At 39.9% G+C, this 21,958-nt stretch overlaps 1 protein-coding gene and 1 long non-coding RNA gene across 4 annotated transcripts in view; one reads left to right on the forward strand and one right to left on the reverse strand.

The window, feature by feature from the left end:
• Positions 1–21,958, forward strand: part of LOC109040615 (LIM and SH3 domain protein F42H10.3) — a 165,321-nt gene that overhangs the window by 7,882 nt on the left and 135,481 nt on the right. The window lies entirely within an intron of this gene.
• LOC109040616 (uncharacterized) lies at positions 152–12,804 on the reverse strand. The gene is made up of 2 exons (XR_002009856.2): positions 2,869–12,804; positions 152–404 (listed from the first exon to the last, which is right to left on the reverse strand). It is a non-coding gene; the product is annotated as an uncharacterized lncRNA (long non-coding RNA).

Below are 21,958 nucleotides of genomic sequence, written 5' to 3' on the forward strand. Positions count from 1 at the left end.
AACTAAAACGCATAGCGTCACCAAACTGACATAATATTGAGTTACACGCTTCGAGTCTCAAATTAAATTGAATAATATAGCTTCCTGGTGTTTCAATGCATATTGTATCAAACAATATACATTCAAGACTTTAAAAAAAATTAGACAAAGCTTGGAGAAGGTCCTGGTCCATTTATTTAACGATTTGATACATTGATTATCTCCGAGTTACACGTCACAAAACTGACATTTTCACTGTTTAGCAAGATGAAAAAAAAGTTCAGAGTAATTCAAATCTCCTGAGAAATGTTTTCGTGGTTGGTGTGACCTGCCTCTCCGCAAAAAACCAAACATCAAGAGAAAATATTCGTATTGAAAGTTTTGAGCAACCAGTTACACGTCTTTCCCATATTTTCTTCCATTACCTGAAATCCACCCGTATCTGTGAGATACAAAGGAGATTAAATACAGAAATATGGATTATGCGATAGGTAAACGTTAGAGATCAGAATTTAAAGTATGCCATCCTCGTTGACTGATTGCGATGATCAGTGGCTGATCATGTTTGTTTACCTATGACATTTTTGGAATGTGACATGGATATGTGAGGCACTGCATTGATATCATCTCAATCCGAATTTTTAATGTAAGTAAATATTATATTTTTTAATCTTCTAGTAAACCAAGCAGTTACTTGTAAATCGATAGTAAAACTATATTTACTGCATGACTTAACTTAGAACTTTTACTTTTTAATTTCACTTTGTACGTATTTCAGTATGAGCTTTTCTTTCATTGGAATGTAACCTAGTTGATATTTGGATTAGATCTTCGGTGAGGCAAGATCCTTATCAATTTTGGACCGGTTACAAGAAGAACAGAAAGCTTACTTCCTTAACTCATCAATCGATTCTGACGGCAAACGGACAGAGAGTTTGCTTCAGAAAATGAGAGGCCGGGTTCAATCCTTGATGCCGTGTTGAAATATTTATGATACCTGCTGAGAAAAAATAACTAATTTGCAGAACTAGCAGTGAGCCATGCAAGTAGAATTTCGGTTTTGTGAATTGCTTTCCTCCTTGATTTTCGTTTATCTTTAATTTAAAGAATATATTGAGTAATTGATTAATTAGTTGATTTATTTAATTAATTTTATTATTATTACCATTATTATTATTATTTTTTATTATTTCTTTTTTTTTTTGAACTCGGAAGAGGGAACACTTCTGGTACAAGTATTAATAATGGGCCGCAGGCCAAAGTCAGTAATACACACTATTTTGCTTACAATGAAAAGTAAATTTTATATCCAAGTAAAATTAAAAAATAAAATTAAAAATTATTTTTATTATTATTATTGTTCATTTGACACATTGACACGTGTGCTGGGTTAATTCAAACTCTCACACAGGGGCAAACAATGCTCCTGGGTATGAGGGCTGTTTTTAGTTTGGATGGCCGGTTGGTGGTAGCTTCACTCCCACTGGGGGGGGAGGGGGTGACTCGTCGCAGCCTCGGATACCTATTTCGAGAAACCAGGGCAGGGAGGTTGTCTGAAAGACGCCTGCCTAGAGGTTCTTATCCTTAGATGACAGCGAATGTGGGTGCTTATGGTGTGTGGTAACATCATGGGTGTACTCGCGCCATTCCATTTAGTCGAGGACCTTCCGGAGGATTCTGGCAGTGCCAAACACAGCAGACTTCTGGGCTAATAGTAGCAAATGCTTCCCGGGGATTTCGTTCTTCAGTTTAGTCCAGTCTTTGGAAACTGCTCCGGTGGCTCCGATCTTATTATTACTATTATTATTATATTATTATTATTATTATTAATTTAATAATTTATTCATTCTTTCATTCATTCATCCATTCATGAATGAAGAAGAAACGTAACGGAAATCAAACTAATCTTAAAAGGCTTATCATAAATTAACAAGAAAAAAAGGATCAAAAAGTTATTTTACCACAATTTAAGGAAGAAACAGTTTAAGTTTACAAACAATTTTACCGAGTTTCTATCTGATCAAAGTTTTATTTATCGTTTTACACAGATTCACCGAATTTTCCACGTTGGAAAATTCTTTAGCACCTCTCTGTCCGTGCCTTCAGCCGCCGATCTAAAATGCAGCATTCGGACAAAAAAATCTATAAATTGGGAGCTTTGCTGCATATGTCAAATAAAGGACACGGATGTTTTGATTTGTCCTGCTCTCAACAACGATGTGGCGAACGTAGGAACAGGGTATCGAACTCTTGTCGAAAATTTATCTTCTTTTAAAGACATCAGGGCTTTACCAAACGGTGTTTTAGTATTCAAAAATTTAGAACAAGGCAAAAGTTTGGACGAGCTTTTATTATCAAAAAAGGCGAATTATCACAAGAAATGTTCGGTCAGATTTAACAAATCAAAGCTAAACAGGGCTTTTAAAAGAAGTGTTTTATTTTGTGCAAGCAACGTAGAAGCTCAAACAGACATGACTTCTAAGGAAAAAAGACCTCGCCCGAGCCGTCTTAAATTGATTCTACGGTTGCCATTTTTTGTGTCAGAGCGACATGCGATATATCGCATCAATCCGTTCCATAATTTCAGCTACTTGTCATTTTTACTTTCTTGCTCCCCTTCTTGGGGACAGTGCTGGCCTCGATTTAAGTGTTCTAATGCCCTTTAAGTATCTCTGAGGAACATCAATATTTTTTTGAGGGGGAGGGCTATGGGGCAAAAATCAGAAATTTGCAATTGAGGGTTCACCGCTGAAAAAGACCGAAGATTAAATTATACAGACTCAGATTGTGCTTTGAGTCAGGTGAAACCTAGGACTTCAAATGCATTACCTCCAAAAGTACTCCGTACAAGTACATGAAACAAAATTACATGACTAATTGGGTACTTACATACTAAGAATTATCCAAGCTGACACTAGAACTAACTTTTACAATTAGATCTTTATTGAAAGCTACTTCGGTGTTCGTGAACTTAAGTAAGCAAGCTGGCAAATTCCATTTTCCGCGGTTCCTTTTTACGAGGTAATAACTCAAGTACACCAATGCTACGCGAGCATGATCGATTTATTGCTACACAAACCAACTACTTAATACTTATTTGTTTATTTTGGTGCCATGGAACTGAGACTAACCTAACCTCAAATAAACGATTCACAAGGGCGCGTTCACACCATAGAGTACAATAGAGTTGCAATGTACTGGAGCGCCGATAAAATCACTTTTTGAGACTGTCTTGTCCAGGACTCCTGAGACTAGTGTGCGGCGACTAGCGATGCTGTATGCGTGAGGTCTGAGCTCCGACCTCCGCTCAGGAAATACAGGTCACGGTTCGTTTTAAAAAATTTTAATTTTTTTGAAGACCACACGCGATTTCTTTGATAACAACGTCAGGGAAGGTTTCTAAATTGAGAAACTAAATACCGCAAAATCGTGAGTGGAGCCGTTTTTTTTATTTTTGACTTTTTCGATTTTCAAGGGGGAAATACTCCCAAAAGCCTATGCCTTCCCATCAAAACCCCCCTCCTATGTTCGGATTATGTTTAAATTTTAGTATGTTGTCTCCTAACATGTATCAAGACATCCTCAACAGTTTGGAGCCCTCAAAAAAAATTTGGGGCCCTCCATGCGTTGTAGCCAAGTTATGCGCGGCACAGTAATGTAACCGATGGATAAATGAAGACAATGAGTTTTGATTTACGATGAAAATTATAAAAAAAATACCAGTTTTTAATTTATGAATAGTATCAAGTCATGCGAAAAAATAAACGTGCGCAGTTGTCGTATTTCCGATTTTTTTTAAGATAGGAAAATAAGGAAAATATTATTGAAAATGCCAATTTACAGATTTGACCAAAATCTTTCTTTCCTCTTTATTTAAGTGATGAAGGGGCACACTGACTGAGTTTTCTTTGGCAATATGTCGCACTGGCAGAATATGTCATTGTCACTTACCTCCATCTCTGCGAACGCGAAAGATCAACTGGATAAATGTGGAAGTATCCGTGAAAACAGATTTAGTTGAAAAAAGATGATCAGACTTTGCTTGAAATCAGCTAGGAAAATCTGAAAAACTTTTCCCCCCTTAAAGTCCAAGAAAATAAAGACAAACTCTCCTTAATTCATACAGAAGATAAAGAATAAATTACCTCGGTCAAAACTAAAATAAAAGTAAAAAACTGTTCCCACCTTACGCTAGAGTCTGAATTTGAAATAAAATACTCAACATTAATTTCGTCTTTGTTTTAATTTGTGTGTAGCTAATGAATACTGAAGAAGTTGACAATAAATCAGCTGAAAGCAGACATTTTGGAGATTCTTTTTTTTTCAGTTTTAAGATTCGATTTTTGGAGGAGATTAGGTTAAAGTTTGTGTGTTTTTGTACAACGAAATTTTGAGTTTTTACTTGAATGAAATCTTTCCTGCCCCTCTTTTCCCATGGCCTCCTGGAGCAGCAATCCCCACTCCGGTACCACATCCCTCCTATTTGCTGTTCTTAATTGGACCACATTTTGCAAATAAGGAACCACTATTTCTGGCCCATTTTAGAAACAACATACATGCCATTCGTTTCCCTATGCAGATATGTGCTTTTATAAGAGAGCTAGAGATAGTGGTCCCTTATTGCAAAATGCAATCCAATGAGCCAGTTCAGCTGAATTTTTTTATTACATATTATGAAAGTACTAGGTGAAATGAGTATACAGAATTTTTTTCAGATTTTTACTTTCTCGCTCCCCTAGGGCAGAGAGGAAGTATTGTCATCCTCCAAGAAAAAAAAAAAAGAAAAAAAAGTTGAAATTTCATCATTTCTAGAAGTTTTAAGGTCCCAGGAGTCAAAATAACCATACTTGAAAAAATGTGTGTCCGTCCGTGTGGCGTCCCCCAAATCTGTCTACAGCGATATCTCAGAATCTATCTTTGTCTATTTTGGGGTACGCTAACATTTGGGGGGGCTAGGCTAAATTGTCCATTTTCAGCAAAATCACACGGAAAGCTCATTTTGAAGGACTGTAAATTTTGAAAAATGCCTTTAATTCTTTAAAAGTGGGCATCAAGCACATCTTTTGGGTCATTAATTCAAGTTCCTTCAAGATCTTTGGACTAAACTCAAAATTCTAGGGATTACAAGGCCCAAAAGTAGGGCTTTTTGCTCCGCGACATCACAAACAGCTCATTTTCAAGGACTGTAAATTTTAGAAAAAATGCCTTTAATTCTTCGAAAGTTAGCATAAGAGTACTACCTGGTTAATTAATTTAAGTTCCTGTGAAGTCTTTGGACTAAACTAAAAATTGAAGGGTTACACGTCATATAGCGAGGAGAGCACTTTGGTTACACGGAGAGCTTATGGACGGTAGATTTTGAAAAATGCCTTTAATTCTTTGAAAGTTGGCTCAAAAGCACCACCTGAGTCATTAATTTAAGTTCCTAAAGGATCTTTGGACTAATCTCATAATTGCAGAGGGGCCGATAGAAAATGCTCAATTCTCTGATAAATGAGTCGGAACGCTTCAGAATATTAGCAGCAAACGCTTTGAGTCAGGTGAAACCTAGGAATTCAAATGCTTTATATAATGCATCATATACTATCTCCAAAATTACTCCGTAGGTATACACCAAGCAAAATTAGACAACTACTTAGGTACTTACATTACTTACTATGAATCATCGAAGCTAACGCAAGAATTGATACTTTGATCTTTATTAGAAACTAATATGTTTGTTGTTAATGAATTTAAAATCCCGGCAGATTCCATGTTTAGCGGTCCCTTTTTACGAGGTACTGAACACAAATATAATTAATAAAATTGCACAAACATGATTGATTTAATGATTGATAATAAAGCGCGTTATAACCCGTCCAGGTTTGTTGACGTCTGTTGTTGTTTGAATACACGGGGATACGAGCAGCAAGGAGGTGGCGCTCTCTATTGAATTTTTCGTCCCTCTTGCGTTTTCGTTTCGAAATACGGGGATACGCGCTAAGGAAGTGGCGCTCTGGCGGGCGGGTGGTGAACCATTTCGAGCAGGTAGATTTTCGCCCGCCAAATTTAAAATTTGGGCGATGCTAAGCGAAAACCGTTTAGTTTTATGACTATTTAAACATCGAATAGTCATTCTACCCATTAAAGTAGATTTTTTATGGCTTTTGACCGTGCTTAAGGAAAGATCCTATATATTAAAATGCAAAGTTCCGAATCTTTGGGCGTTAACTTTGAGAGAACCACCGGACCGATTTGCCTGATCTTTTTTTTAAATGAAAGCCCCTGAGCTGTAGATTTGCAGGCTGTAATTTGTTTTCCAATTTTTTCAAATTTTCTCTTATAATTTTCTCAAATTTTCTCCAATGAATTAAAACGGAGGCCCGAATCTTTGGACGTTAACTTTGAGAGAACTACTGGACCGATTTGCATGATTTTTGTTTTAATTGAAAGCCTCTGATCTGTAGATTCGCAAGCTGTGGTCGTTTTTTCGATTTTCTCAAACTTTCTTACTTTTATCGACGAGTGAAGATTAGCTGGGCTCAAATTTTCTCCCATTAATTCAGACTAAAGTCCGAATTTTGGGACATTAACTTTGAGAGAACCACCGGACCGATTTGCATGTTTTTTTTTTTTTCTAAATGAAAGCTTCTGATCTGTAAATTTGCAGGCTGTAATTGTTTTTTCGATTTTCTCAAATTTTCTTACTATTATCGACGAGTAAAGTTCAGCTTTTTCGAGTGGTCGTCCGGCCGCTACCTGCTTGCCCGTCCCTAGGTACCCCCCCTCTACGGTCTCAGCCACCCCTTCCGCCACGTTCTTTCGGCTATCTCCGTTTTCTTTCGTATCGCTCTCCTCCCACCAACCTCAAAGAAGGAGGTTTGGGTCGCATCGTCGTTCGTCACTCGCCACCCACATTCCTTCGCAATTCCTCGGCTGCTCCGCTTCACAGCTTCTTGATATCCTGGCATCTTATCCTCTGCGGCTTGACAGAACCTGACTTATTCATCGCAGTATTGCATATTGCTATCAACACGTATTGTTACAGACATTTTATTCATCAATATTAAATAGATTCAACTAATTGCTCCGATTCCAATTAAGCTACTGCACCACCACAGCTAGTTATAATAAATAATCGCATCTGAAGTATGATGCCAATGAATCTAATAGATCCTAATGAATCGCAGAAAAGCTAAGATTTTTACGGATCGTCGTCTTTAATAGGAGGCATCATTATTCAATTACATATTTGATTGAAGATGCCTCATAATATCGACAAGTCGAGTCCGAATGTATGAATTCATCACATATCTCGAAGACATTTACAATAAAGTGCAGTGGTTTTAATAAAAATTTCATAACTATTATCCTGGGATCAAAATTCCAATCAAATTTTATGATTTTGTGAAATTGGCAGTATTTTTCTAAATATTCCAGTAAAAGTGTCTATGCCGGCGCGGAGCGCCGGCAAAAGCGAGAAAGTCTTGTGCGATCTTCGCACCATAATGGGGGGCCATGCCCCCTCCACATGCTGGCGCGAAGCGCCAGATCGCGGCGCTTGCGCCGCGCATAAATTGCCCGGAGGCCAATTTTTGGAGCTCTCTGGCCCGAGAAATTTTACTTTAAAAACACCAAAAATTGAAGGTCTCTGAAACGCTTTTTGAATTCTCATTGTTGGCGTCACGCGTTTGACGCCATTTTTGACGTCACACCTTAGGTGACGACTCTTGGTTTATTCCGAGTTAGTCTGAACAATATGGCTGCTGCCCGGTTTGTTTATTTAGCGAAAGTTTCTATCTGTATATTGTGATTTAGTGGTAAAATTTGACGAGAAATTTATTGAAACATTTGGTTTCGTCCGAAATTAACTCTTTCTTGATGAAAAAAGGCGTTAAAGTTCGCGAAATTTATTCACCGGGAGACCGCAAGTGAGCATCGGCTATCGGAAACGACGGGCTCGTAAACAAACGAAGATTGATAACAGGAAGGATCCAAATAACTCGGAATCTTTTAATTTTCTTTACCTTTAAACCATTTCTGACTTGTACAAAGCATCTGACAATCAGTTTCATCGTATTTTACAGCCTGGAGCTAGAGTCTATCGGCTCATTGTGATGTGTATTCAGAGCACTCTGAAACAGAAAGTCAGTTCTCATAAGTTCATACCCAGACATTCTAATCTTTGATCATTCGCTTTTCCTTTTTCGCCTCAAATCAAGTGTTTTGTAGTTTCCTTATCTGAAGTATGTGGTTTTGAATTCATACAAGAGTTTGAAGTTCACCTTTTTTTTAGCATTAAAGCCTGTTGACCCCTGAAACTTTACCGATATGATTACAGTTCAAGGTTCCTCTGGTCCGTACCAAGTGATAACACATCAAAGATGTGTCCGATGGTTCTTCAAATTAGCAGTTCAGAAGTAAATTAGAGACTACAGTAACTTAATCCACTCCTGCCCTTTCCTTCAGTGTTTGTTCGTGTCTGTTCTTTATGCGTTACCATTCTAGTGCATACACCGGTAATGTAGGTTAGATAGGTATTATCGTATATTTTCTATAAGCAGTACCTTCTCTTAAGCGTTCTAATTTAGCAAAGAAATTCCACCAGCGGCAGAAAATTGTGTGCGTAATGAATAATTGAATATGAATACATGGAGATGTGCTCAGAATGAATGTGAACCGTCGGGTTTGGCGTCAGATCACAGAGTCGTATGGGGAGTATGCGCTGAGAAACGAGTGCTTATAAACAACTGTTTCAGCATCGTCTGAAGTGCCGAAGCGATAGTCTAGTTGGTAGGATCACTCTCCCCTATTTTGGATGTTGTGAGTTCGATCCTGCCCGGAGGAGAAAATTTACTAATTAACTCCGTGATAATTTCAGATTTACTTGACACTTGCTGCACTAAAAAAATGGTTTTACTTCACATTAAGTCTTGAGGAGAAAACCATTAGATGCATTGAGAGAAAGGAATTAATTGCCAACATTTCTGAATAATGACAATACTTCACTTTACCTTTATGAAAATAATGTGTATTGGTAAAATGACAATATGGATTTCCACTATTACATTTCCTATTTTAGAACACTTCATGATAAATTAAATGTTCGGAACTTAATTGTTATCTTAACAGGAATGAGAAAAAAAAATTAGGAAACGTGATTATCCGATGATTGGTAATAGCTGTTCCTCTGTGCAACGGTTTTTTTTAGGAAATTTAAAATTTTAAGTGTGATTTTTCACCTCATTTGCTCTTAATATTGAATACATGCCATTTACCTACTATGTCAATCTTATCTATATTCACATCTTTAGTAATACGATGCGGATTAAATTCATTCTTACTCATAACTTCATCTTGAAACACTAACACATAGGCACACAAACTTTTCCAAAAAAAGGTGGGAAATAAGATACTTGCACAGGATAATGAAAAAAGTAACCGACAATAGCATAAACGGCGAGAAATATTTTATTTTACTCTACTGGCTGATCAAATACCACAAACCAAAACAGTCTCAAGGAAAGTAAATTATAGCTGATCCCATGCCTAAATTTGGCTCAATAACTCTTGAATTTACAAAAAATCGGCGCATTATGTTATTATTAGTGTATGATTAGATATATAAGACCGATTAGGTGTGAAAAATCAATGGGAAAGTGAACGCCCCGCGCGTCAAGACTTTTTCGGCGCTAGATCGGCTGTTTTTCCCACTGTGCCACGCCGCGCCGTAGCGCAACGCGCGCGCGTCCTCTGCACTACCTAAGCGACATGCCGCACGCACGCACTAAGTTTACGCGGGCCCGAAAGTTACCGTCCGTTGCAATGTATCATTACGAATTGACTTGGATATACTTTAACATTAAAAAACAGTTGGAATGTATAAATACATCAAAAAGACAAATTTTCTTCATAAAATATTGGCTATATGTAAGAAAATCAATTTCAACAAATTAAACAGTTCAAAGTTAATAAACTAAATCAAATAATCCTCGGTTTACTTAAAGGCTTAGAGTATTAAAATGGTTGACAGACAATTTTTATTATTTTTGTACGGTTTTATTGACTTTGGCTGTGACTTGTATGAGATCATGAAAATAATTGTCTCCAAATGTGACCCTAGACATTAGTTAAATTGTGCGTTCTGGCGGACTGGTGGACTCGGCAACCCTACATTGTGTCTCATGTTGTGAACAAAGACCCTCTTAGTGTTCGATGTAAGTCTCTCATCAAATAATGCCAAGGGAACCAAATTACTACAGAGGTACCATACGTGGCTGAATAAATTATGGAGCACAACACTAGCTGCTGTAGGTACTCTCGTGAAAGCTGCGAAACTTCTTGAGGTTTGCGATGACCTCTGGGTCATTTTACGAGGCCCCAATATGACATATGTTCTCCGTAATGTGTACCTACGCTGAAGAATGCCCGGTAAGTCCAGACTTCTCTCCAACCAACATTCTAGCCTTTTTTTCAATATCATGGATTTGCCATTTTCATTTCTAGACTCTTGCCCAGCCCCATGGCTATTTACTTCCGAATATCTCGAGGTAAAACAAGTAGTTAAGTCATAAAAGTTGTTAATGATCATGCTGAGCGCAAAATTAAAGTGATGTCCACGCACAACAGGAGGATAGGTAACATCGGAAGGTAATGGAGATCTTGCATGCGTTAGGAGATAGTGATTTAAGTACTGATTATTACGCACAATTTCTCGAGAAACACGATGGTTTTATCAGTTTCCTCCGAGACAAATTCCAAAACTGAAAAAAAAGCTCTGAAAGTTGATGCCGTAACGGAGGGGATATCCCACGCTATCCTGAGAGTCCACCTCTGTATCGAGTCAAGCTCTCAATGCAAAGAGCGAATAATATACATCGACAGGGTAGCCACTTTGTTTGGGGTTTCCAAAACTAAAAACACGTGTTTTCAGTTTTGACCGCAATCCTGCTGATTCATTTTTTTTTTTTTTTTTTTTTTTTTTTTTTTTCTGTGTGATGAGGGGAAAAATTCGCCACAGTGCCCCCATCATGAGGATCGCCAAGACGCCCCTCATGAAAGGGGCCCACCGAATACCGGGACGGCAACGACCATCAGCTGGTGAAGAGCCACCGAAGCGACCCCTAACCGACCCGACCTCTGTGAGATGGGAAAACCCGGTTATGTGGGCGTGAAGCACGCCGCTGTGTTCCGTACCCACTAAACGACCCCTCCAGGCCACACCCCGTGCAAGTGTGGCCCATCGGACGCTCTATCCTCCCGTCGGACGTCCCTAAGGCACTCTTCGAACGGCAGTCCCCGACCCCGGTCCCGGTTTAGCCGGCGCCCCTCAGGCCCCCCACTTAAAGGGAGGGTCCCCCCATCCCCCGGGACCGATCTGCTGAAGCCATCATTGTAGCCGGAGTCAAGGGCGTAGGAGGAGAGCCTAGGCCCAGCTTGCGCCAAACCCTGCGACAACCTCACGGCAGGGCTCTGGAGCCGAGAACTGGAGGGCAGGGAGGGCAGACCAGCTACGTCTCGCTCAGCCCTCGAGGCACCCGATCTTATGCGGCCCCAGAAGGGGGCAGGCTAGACATGACTCAGTTCCGCGGGTGCGTCGAACCCGATATCCCCAATTGGATAGCTTGCGGTAAACAGGGCCAGAGACCCGAGGGTTTCTGACCCACTAGAGGCATCCGTTATCCATTATCCATCTCATTGTCCATCTTTGCGTTTGCTTGACATAACACGTGCCGCGAACCGCTCAAATGCTAGCCAATTTCCTTTGTTCTCCAGTAGGTAGCACACCCATTAGCTCTTCCGGAGGCGAGATGGGACCAATGACCCCCTCAAGTTCCCGCCTATCCGCAATCCATCTGCCACAGTTGTACATCGCGTGTTCCGCCGAATCACGTTGGCTACATTGAGTGCATTGATCAGAATCTTTGATCTTAAAGCGATGTAGGTAAGCCGCAAAAGAGCCATGGCCAGTCAGCAACTGAGTTGTCGCGAAGTTTACTTCTGCAAACTCACTCCTCATCCACTAATCAAGATCCGGGATCAGTTTTCGAGTCCATTCAGCTTTCCCCGTGTTCGAGTACCATCTATCTTTCCAGGCATCATACATCATTTCTTCAGCCATCTTCGGATCTTGCGTGTCAAATCTGGTCTTATGTTGGAGTAGAAGTAAATCCAAGGGAGGAATTTTCGCTAGCACGTCTAGCGCCTCATCTGACACAGTTCTGTAGGCCCTTGTTACTTTAATCTTGATGGGTCTGAAGGTTTTCCTCACCCAGTCAGCATAAGTCTTCGTCCTGACAATGTCTGCTCAAATCGGAGCTGCATACGAGAGTATGGAAATGGCCACCGAAGCGATAATCTTCCTTTTCCTTGCAGACGGTCCTCCCTTATTTGGCATGATCCTAGTCAGGTTTCCAGCAACCCTTTTCACTTTTTCGCATGTTCTTTTGAGATGTTCTCTGAAATGCAAGCCCGCCAACAGCCATACACCGAGGTATTTGCCATGTTCCTTAGCTTGGATTCTGGACTTCCAAGCTAAGGACGCTAAGCTAATTACGGTCCTAAGCTAATCATAATCCTAAGCTAATTACGGTCTGCCTTCTTTGCCTTAAGCATTAAGAATTCCGTTTTTTCTATCGCCGTTTCCAGCCTGAGCTCCCAGATCCTTCTTAAGGTGTAAGCCACTGCTCTCTGTAATTTCCAGATAAGTCCATACATCGTTCTTTCCCAGGCGCTGACCGCGACATCATCTGCAAACGCGGTCAACAAACTATTTTGCGGGAGGGCGCCCCCCACCACAAAGTCATAGTAGACCAACCACAAGAACGGCGACAAAAAGCTACCCTGGGGCACTCCACACGTGCTGATTCATTTCGACGGTGTGAGTCGGCAATCACACGACTCGGTTTGCGACGTTGCAGACTTCCTGTCATACCCAGGTACTTCATTTTTTAAACGGAAAACTACTCAACGGCAATTCTTTAAAACTGCCGTGTTTTTTTTCCATGTGAGAAGAAAAGTCTGCATAAACTTCAAGGAATGATGTCAGTTTGTTCTCCTTTAAAAAATAACATAGAAACGGAGATATTCAGACACCGCCATTGAGATATGTGTTTGCGAACTTACACCTTCAATTTGCTCCTTATCTTAGCATAGAAAAGGCTCATTACGAAGGTGGACTCTCAGAAAAGCTGGGATATCTTCTTCAATATACGACCTTAACTTAGAGAGTTTTCTTTTAGTATTAGGGTTTGTTTCAGAGAAAACCAGTGAAACCATGCTATTTCACGCGAAGTTTTACAAAGGAATCAGTACTTGTGTTGCCAACTCCCGATATAAACAAGAGGTGCATTTTCATGATCTCTTACAAGTCACAGCCAAAGTCAATAAAACCATACAAAAATAGTAAAAATTGTCTATCAACCATTTTAATACTCTAAGCCTTTAAGTAAACTGTGGATTATTTGATTTAGTTTATTAACTTTGAAGTGTTTAATTTGTTGAAATTGATTTTCTTACATATAGCCAATATTTTACAAAGAAAATTTGTCTTTTTGATGTATTTATACATTCCAACTGTTTTTTAATGTTAAAGTTTATTCAAGTCAATTCGTAATGATACATTGCAACGGACGGTAACTTTCGGGCTCGCGTAAACTTAGTGCGTGCGTGCGGCATGTCGCTTAGGCAGTGCAGAGGACGCGCGCGCGTTGCACTACGGCGTGGCGTGGTGCGCCCATTTTGCTCCTAGTGTCTGTCGTTGCGCGCGCCTTTCTCGGGAGTTTAGCGGCTTTTGTGTTGCAGATACGACCAAACGGACGAAATTTTCGGTCTTAAGAGCCGTAACTCGGCGTTTTCCATGGGAAATCTGTTATTTTATCTAAAAATCTCAAATTTCAACCTGTGCCTGTGTGGTTGACAGCCCTTGTCACCTCTCATGGCGCCAGCAGAGACCGCAATAGCATATCCGAGTTGCCTCGGCCTCAGGTATCAAGAGGCAACTGTACCGGGAATTTCCTCGGTATTGAAATCTGGACGGGGAGCGGAACGCGTATTGCGCTGTCAACCCCTTCGGAGGCGCGAGGGGATGTGAAACGCATGCGGTTAAAATCAGGACCTCGGATCGGTCTCTTCTCCGATGAAAGTGAAATCTTGAGTTAACTATCCACGGCCAGATAGTTCGCTCAGAATCAGTGATTTCGAGTTGATTCAACGGTCGGCGACAATTCGCTCAACCTCCGCGATTTCAAAGCCTTGTCCAGGCACGGGATGGTGGCTCTGGTTTGGCCACGTCCTTTCGTGTTTCGTTTTCGTCCGTCAGACTTAAATGATGCATGAGAGCAATAACATCTACTTTTTCTATATTTCGCAATTCCCTCTCAAACCTTAATTGTTTATGTTCGCTCATTTCTTTCATATATTTTACATAATAGGCTCCTTACAATTATTATGTGTCATAAAAATTCACGATCGTGAAACGGGTTTACCGCAGGGAACGGATATTGAATATCTTGAGGCTTATTCAATTTTAAAAAAATTGCTTAAATATCATTAGACAACATTACATTGTTTTATTTTAAACATATGTTTTGATTCCTAATTAGTCAATCTACAAAAAATTGATTTCAATTGATTCGACCATAATATCAATGATCAATGATCATGACGTATTTTTTTATGTTATTTACCCGTCGCTTTTACAGTGCTCCTGGCGGGCGCTTTGCTACACCTAATCGCCATCCTTGTCTATCGGAACAGAGGTCATCTGGTAAACAGATGCTCGTAATTTCATTTTGAATGCCACCTGTCCAAAATTTTGCTGGGCGTCTCCTATACGTTTCCTTCTAAGAGGAAACCATTTTAGTACCTCCTCAGGCAGTCTTTCATCCGCCATTCGTTAAATATGACCTTACCAGATAACCTGATTTGTTTACACGTAAAAGAACTAAAAATTTAAATTTTCCCTAATTTAGTTAAAAGAGGAGGGTGTAAATTTGAATAAATGCAACTTCCCCCATTCGTAACTTTATCGCGAAAGCCTGGGCAGATCTTAGATTTCGCCCGCAAAATCAAGCGTATGCAACCCGGTACTCCGCAGAGTTAAAGTAGTTGCATGTTTGGTTTGAACCCAACTTCGTACATACAAGGTGTTCGAAAAGTCCCCTCCCCCCCTCTAACTTTTGACCTAATTGAGGCAGAGATTTGAAACTTGGAGGGTGTTCCTAGATCAAAGGGAGCTACTTTTTGACCCCCCCCCCCCAAGATTTTGGGGGGTTTCGGACCCTAACTTTTAATTTTCAAATGGGAAGACCCCCTTTGTGATACTTCGTTCGAAAGAGCATAAAAAAAGAAAATTTTTCGCGCAAACCCGAAGTCATCATCTCAAACCGTTTCAAAATGGCGGCCGGTCAAAGTTCCAAATGGCCGAAAATTGGCACCTGTCCTATTTGCGCATGGATTTGCTTGAAACTCGGTGTCTGGGGGTATTTTGGCACGAGAAAAACGAATTTGACGTTAGATTTTCATAAAACCCTAATTTTTCAAAATGGCCGCCGGTTTAGGCTCAAAGTGGCCGAAAATTTGACAAACTCGATTTTTTTGCCAATGGATTCACCTGAAATTCGGTATCTGGGGGTATTTTGACCCGAGAATAACGAACTCGACGTTAGATTTTTAAACAAACCCTAATTTTTCAAAATGGCCGCCGATTAAAGTTCAAAATGGTCAACAATTGGCAACCTCGACTTTTTGCCGATAGATTCGCCTGAAACTCGGTGTTTAAGGGTATCTGGGTGGGAGACAAACGAATTCGACGTTACTTCACCGAGTTTCAGGCGAATCTATCGGCAAAAAGTCGAGGTTGCCAATTGTTGACCATTTTGAACTTTAATCGGCGGCCATTTTGAAAAATCAGGGTTTGTTTAAAAATCTAACGTCGAGTTCGTTAATCTCGGGTCAAAATACCCCCAGATTCCGAATTTCAGGTGAATCCATTGGCAAAAAAATCGAGTTTGTCAAATTTTCGGCCACTTTGAGCCTAAACCGGCGGCCATTTTGAAAAATTAGGGTTTTTTGAAAATCTAACGTCAAATTCGTTTTTCTCGTGCCAAAATACCCCCCAGACACCGAGTTTCAAGCAAATCCATGCGCAAATAGCACAGGTGCCAATTTTCTTCCATGTGGAACTTTGACCGGCCGCCATTTTGAAACGGTTTGAGATAATGACTTCGGGTTTGCGCGAAAAATTTTCTTTTTTTATGCTCTGTCGAACGAGGTATCACAAAGGGGGTCTCCCCATTTGAAAATTAAAAGTTAGGGTCCGTAACCCCCCCCCCCCCCCCCCAAAATCTTGGACCCTTTGATCTAGGAACACCCTCCAAGTTTCAAATCTCTACCTCAATTAGGTCAAAAGTTAGAGGGGGGGAGGGGACTTTTCGAACACCCTGTATTCATCGATTATGATATGCTCCCCGCAATATTCAAATATCGAGGGTATATTTCGGAAAGGCGTCTTAGTTAGTGTATATACCGTCATTTTGTTTGTGATGAGTTCTCTTTTTTAAGTGAGAAGCCCTCAGGAAGTTAGAACACGGGATATTCTCGGATATTTTCAATCCAAAGAGAGTAAAGGAAATGAATGTGAAAAAAAAAAAACTGAAAATCGAGTTACTTTAATTAATTTTTTGATGGGGAGAGGGATTGGAATTATACTTATACCACTTCACTTGGATATGACGAGAGCCTAAAATGTTAGTTCCAAAAGAGAAAAAGAAAGAAAAAAAATCGGAAAATATAGTCCAATTGTTCAATCTTCTTCGCATAGCTGCATACCACTGTGCTTTCAATTTGTTTGTTGCATTACGTTTCCTCATGATTTCTCGATACATCACGTTAGACACTAATCCCCGTAAGTTGGACCGCAGAGCAGGCGAAAGGCGGACCCTCTGGTATTCTACTGTGATAGCGAAGAGAGCAGTGACTGCAAACATGAAATTTTGATAGAACGGGCTTAGAAGCATCTGACCAGAAAACTGTACTGAAAGAGGCCTCCATTCTTTCTCAAATATCACTAATCGTCCGAAAGACTCCCAGAAATTGTTTGGATGATTAAAAATTGACCGATTTTATTTCAAATACATAATAAGGGTATTATTTATTTTCATATTCGGCTAGTTTTAGGCAAGAAAGCCGTAAGTGCTATGTTCCTCATGCTTTCGTGGTTGCATTTCAGACATACAACAAACACATTTTCAGGTCAGACATTGGCAGAAGAAGGCAGTTTTTTACGTGAAGTCATTGTTTTAATTGGTTCTCTGGAGAAATAATGTCACGCACGGCTGTTTTGCATGAAACTACGCCATTTTTAGCGTACTTATGGGTTTCTCATATATGTCTTGTTTTCATAAAATTAAGACGTATTTTTCTGTTTTAGTTATTTTAATGATTTCATCAAAAAAAATATTGAACGAATTTTGAAGGAAACTCTATTTAGAAAATTTGACACTTACTGTTCTCTTAGCTTTCACAGCAGTATTGCTTAATTTTGGATAAGTAGGAAGTTTTATTGAATCAGTAACAAGGAAGATATGCTTAAAGAAAGTCGCTCATATCAAGCAGAAACGTGACATTTCAAATATTTCATTTTAGAGTGGAGACAATCTTCTTGACTGCCATAACTCTATTTGACTTTTTTCCAAAGAAAGAGCAATTTCCTGTAAGCAACCTACAATAACCGTGTTTTTCCTACGCACGGGAGCGTTGAACATCTACTGGGTTCCTCCCTACATTATGGATGTTGATAACCGCGGAACACTGAGGTAAAAACATTAAATAGCTCAACAATTTCCTGGCACACGTGCACTCCTAAAACCGTAGTATAATCACGAAATACACTCGATCAGCTGTCAAAGTTGCATTTAAAACTGAGAAAAATTGAAAAACTGCGACATGACAAACCCTTTGGGAAACCATTTCTATTTACCGTGGTTCATTTGTTCTACACATAGACATAATAGACTTGCTGATCATCATTGCGAATTTTACGAAAATTGTGGGCTCATTAAATGGATGTTCCGTTTAAACAGCACTAGGCCCATTTCCTTGATAAATTTCAACATTTGGACTAACTGCGCTCTCCGGTAATCCAAAGTAGCTCCTCGCTGGTACCCTTCCCAACCCAACAATACACTCACTTCCTCAAGCCATATCGTCTCCCAAACTTGGATCCACTTTAGGCGTTGTGGTGGTAGGACAATAATAATGGCAACTTTAGTTCTGATAATTAATTGATTTGCTCTTTTTATAAATATTCAGAATACCAAACATTTTTCTCCTGGGTGAATAATTGACTTTTTGGATTTTTTTTTATATCACTTTGATTGAAATTTTATGCAGAATCCGAATACATGGAGAAAAGTTGATCCCAGAAAATGAGAAACAAAAAATTTTCCTTGAGCTTATACTCTAGTTACCCCGGTGGAAGGAGCAATTCCAGGAATGGGAAGCGAGGCAGGGTGAATGTAACCTTGCGGGGGTGCGAACTGCGAAGGGTGTCGGCGAGGAGCCTGCCGTGTTGCCATTCACATTGTTCACACATTACTTTCATCCGCTAATGACTGAAGATGAGGAGATGTCGATTGGAAACTCCATCTTCATCCAATTCCAAATCTCTGGCTTTACCGTTGCTGTTGCAGTTTTTTGATATTGGGCTAGTGACAATTGGACTGCATTTTGCAATTTGGAACTATAGACTCTGGCTCTTCTGGAGAAACTTTTATGTGCATAGAGAAACTAATGACACATAAGTTGTTTTTAAACCGGGCTAGAATTTACAGTTCCAAATTGCAAAATGTAGTCCAATTGATAAATCCTCTAGAGGCAATGACCTCCATTTACAATGTCTCACTACTGTTGTATTGACCAACTTTTGGGTTGCTTATAGCGTCGCTTCTTTGACGTTAGGGCGTACCTTGGTTTCTATATGAGCCCCAGAAAGCATGAACTTATATGTGAACCGCAGCTCACGAGGAAATTGAGTTACGCCCTTCCGCCCGAGGAGCGGCAATATCTTCCACTTACTCAAATTTTCTAGATTTTTCCCTTGAATTGATGTCTTTTCTGGAGGACGTCACAGAAATAGAATGGTTTCAAAATCATTTTTGAGAGCCTCAGGGTTTTTTTTTTTTGGGTGGGAGGGGAGATGTTTGTTCATTACGATTCCGCAAATTATGTTTTCTTTACGATTTGCTATCGTCTGTTATGTGCCTACGACGCTGATTAGACGGACACAATTGCGTGTTCGGGCAAAACTTTTTTTGATTAATTTTACGGGAAGGCGACCAAAAAATTCTCAAATTGTTGACAAAGCCTCGACCAATGAAGTAGGCTGAAAATTCTATGCGTTCAACCTGATTCGCAAAATTAAGCAATTTTTCCCTTTTGGTGCTCACTTTAAGTGATGGTTCAAATTTCCCTCGAAAACAGAGAATTGTGTTCCGGTGCACTTCTTTACGAACTTTCACTTGATGGCAACGAAAAATTTCTCAGATTTTTAACGAGCCTAGTGTATAATCTCTCAATTGGGCTCACAACAAAATGCGCCCAACAAGCAAGGTGGCATACATGATTTTCCGCCATTCAGTGCATACTTTTAGTAATGATAAACAACACCTAAAGAGAGGAAATTTTGCAGCATTTTCTCACGTACATTGACGCACACGGAAGCCACATAATATATTCATGACTTTTGAAAATCCCTTTTTTTTCGAGAACCCAGAGCAACTTTGACTTTTGTATTGGGGGAACTTCTCTCTATAATCTTTAACAGGTTAAGTATTCAAAATACCCACCTTCTTCACTTGAAATTCACTCTTAATCTTCAATGACCTTAACACCTCGTTCTGCAACGTCATTGGGTTTTTTTCAAATGGAAAAGGAAGCACTTAAAAAAGTGCCCTGGACTGTTAGTATCGGGAATGTAGAATAGTGCATTGTAGATTAGCACTGGGCCCATACTATTCTGCATGGATATCAAAGTCAAATATTCCACAATATTCTCATTAAAGAGAACCTTTAATGAGTATCAGTATACGACTGAGAGGGTGAATATTCAGCTCAAGCTGATACATTGGAATACAAAGCAAGGGTCACGCTGAGGGATCCATATTTCATATCGATTTGAGTTTTGTTATACTTCATCAGTTGGCTAGCTTAAGAACCATAAATTGGGCTTCTCAATAATCTGTGAATTTGCCTTCTGTTATCGCGCTAGGGCCCACAAAACCTGTACCGAAACTTACGTATCCCTGTCCTTAGGCATTAATGATCATCACTTACAGCAAGCATCAAAGTGAAATACTGCTTTCTTCGCGAATCAAGTTGGGCGCATAGGAGTTTTCGCTTTGGTCCACTTTGCCCGCCGCCGGAGCCGGGTTTTTCAAAATTTTTAGAATTTGTTGCAGTCTTGCCTGCCAATTTAGCATGCTTGTCATATACATACAAATACTGCAGAATTTCTTTGAGGAATCAGCCAGTGATTTTTTAAGTAAAAATTAACAGCCAAACAATAGCCAAAACATATCTGCATAGGTATTAATCGACAGCCAAAACAAATCTTCGATTCATATAACAGACTATGGCAAATTCTCAAGAAACATACTTTGTGGAAACGAAAAATACAAAAATTGCTTGTAAGATACTCCTCAGACACCGCTAATAATCATTTTTCTCCGTGAAACCATCTTCCCGAAAATTACTTATCATCAGTCATCGATTCAGCGGGTAATACCTTGAGATTTTACACAACATGTGAATCCGAGTCACTATACTTCCACGTGATGTAATTTAATAAAATGAGTCACGCACCGCGCCCCCTCCACTCCCTGAGAAGTTGACAAAATTATCAAAGTGAAATACACTGTCTTTATAATAACCAAGGTCTGTCGCAAATAATTATCAGTAAAATATTTCTTTAAACTTAGATATCTGAATTTCTGATCTCTCGATCATGCGATGCAAAATCCGTCGCTGTGTCGCAGGCCCCTTGACTTGACCAACCAAGTCGCCAAATTAAGCCCAAAGATTGAACATACTATAAAATCGAGGATGGTCCACGAGCGCGTCGTCAATTAGAGGAGAGGCAGGACTTCATACTGCTTCGCGGCCGTCATGTCATCAAGATCGACGGAAACACGGAAAGGAAAAGTTAAAAGTGAAAGAGGAATGCATGCGGCATCGGTGCCGCGGGCCACGGAGGAAGGGTCGCGACAAAGATCATTTGACTCAATCGTCCACCGCGCGTACGCGTTTTCCAGGGTGGCGTCTGACCAGATTTCGGCCGTGTCTAGCTCTCGTTCAGGAATCGAGGGCTGGTGGCTGTTCGCCTGGAATTAAAAGGCCAAACTGGCCGGTTGAATGCGGAATTAAATGCACAAACTGACACATGAGCAGCCGGCTTGTGTCTTTGTGTCTTTTGTTGAAGGAATGCATATCGTCACCTACCTGACATAAGGGCGTAATTACACTCTACAATGAACCCTATCTTCCATATATTTCAAACTTTTTTCGGGCTTATTTCAATGTGTAGTAACGCCCTTATGTTAGCCATGCGATGCATCGTCCATGCATAGCCAAATCGTGCAGTTTAATCCAAATTTGAACTGCCATTTTAGCTGTCGGGGAATATGCCTCAAAATCTTTCTGCTGCAGAAAATATGCTGCCTCCTCAAGCTCTTGAGCTATAATATAGAGTAAAGTAACGAGAATAAATTGGCATTTTTATTGGAAATTCAGCTGATTCAATATTTGAATCTGTATTCTGTTTTTCTACATCAGATAGGGCTTATGATGTGAACTAGATTTTAGGTGTTCAAAATTAAAAGATACTTATGTAGGGAATTCTTTGAAGTGTAGACGAGTCCGTCTATACTTACTGATTACCTGATTCTGTTTGCACGATGTATGAGTTTGGCCTTTGCATTTACTTACAATTTTGGGAGGTTGC

The sequence above is a fragment of the Bemisia tabaci genome, chromosome 2 (assembly GCF_918797505.1).
Source record: "Bemisia tabaci chromosome 2, PGI_BMITA_v3".
Lineage (NCBI taxonomy): Eukaryota > Metazoa > Arthropoda > Insecta > Hemiptera > Aleyrodidae > Bemisia > Bemisia tabaci.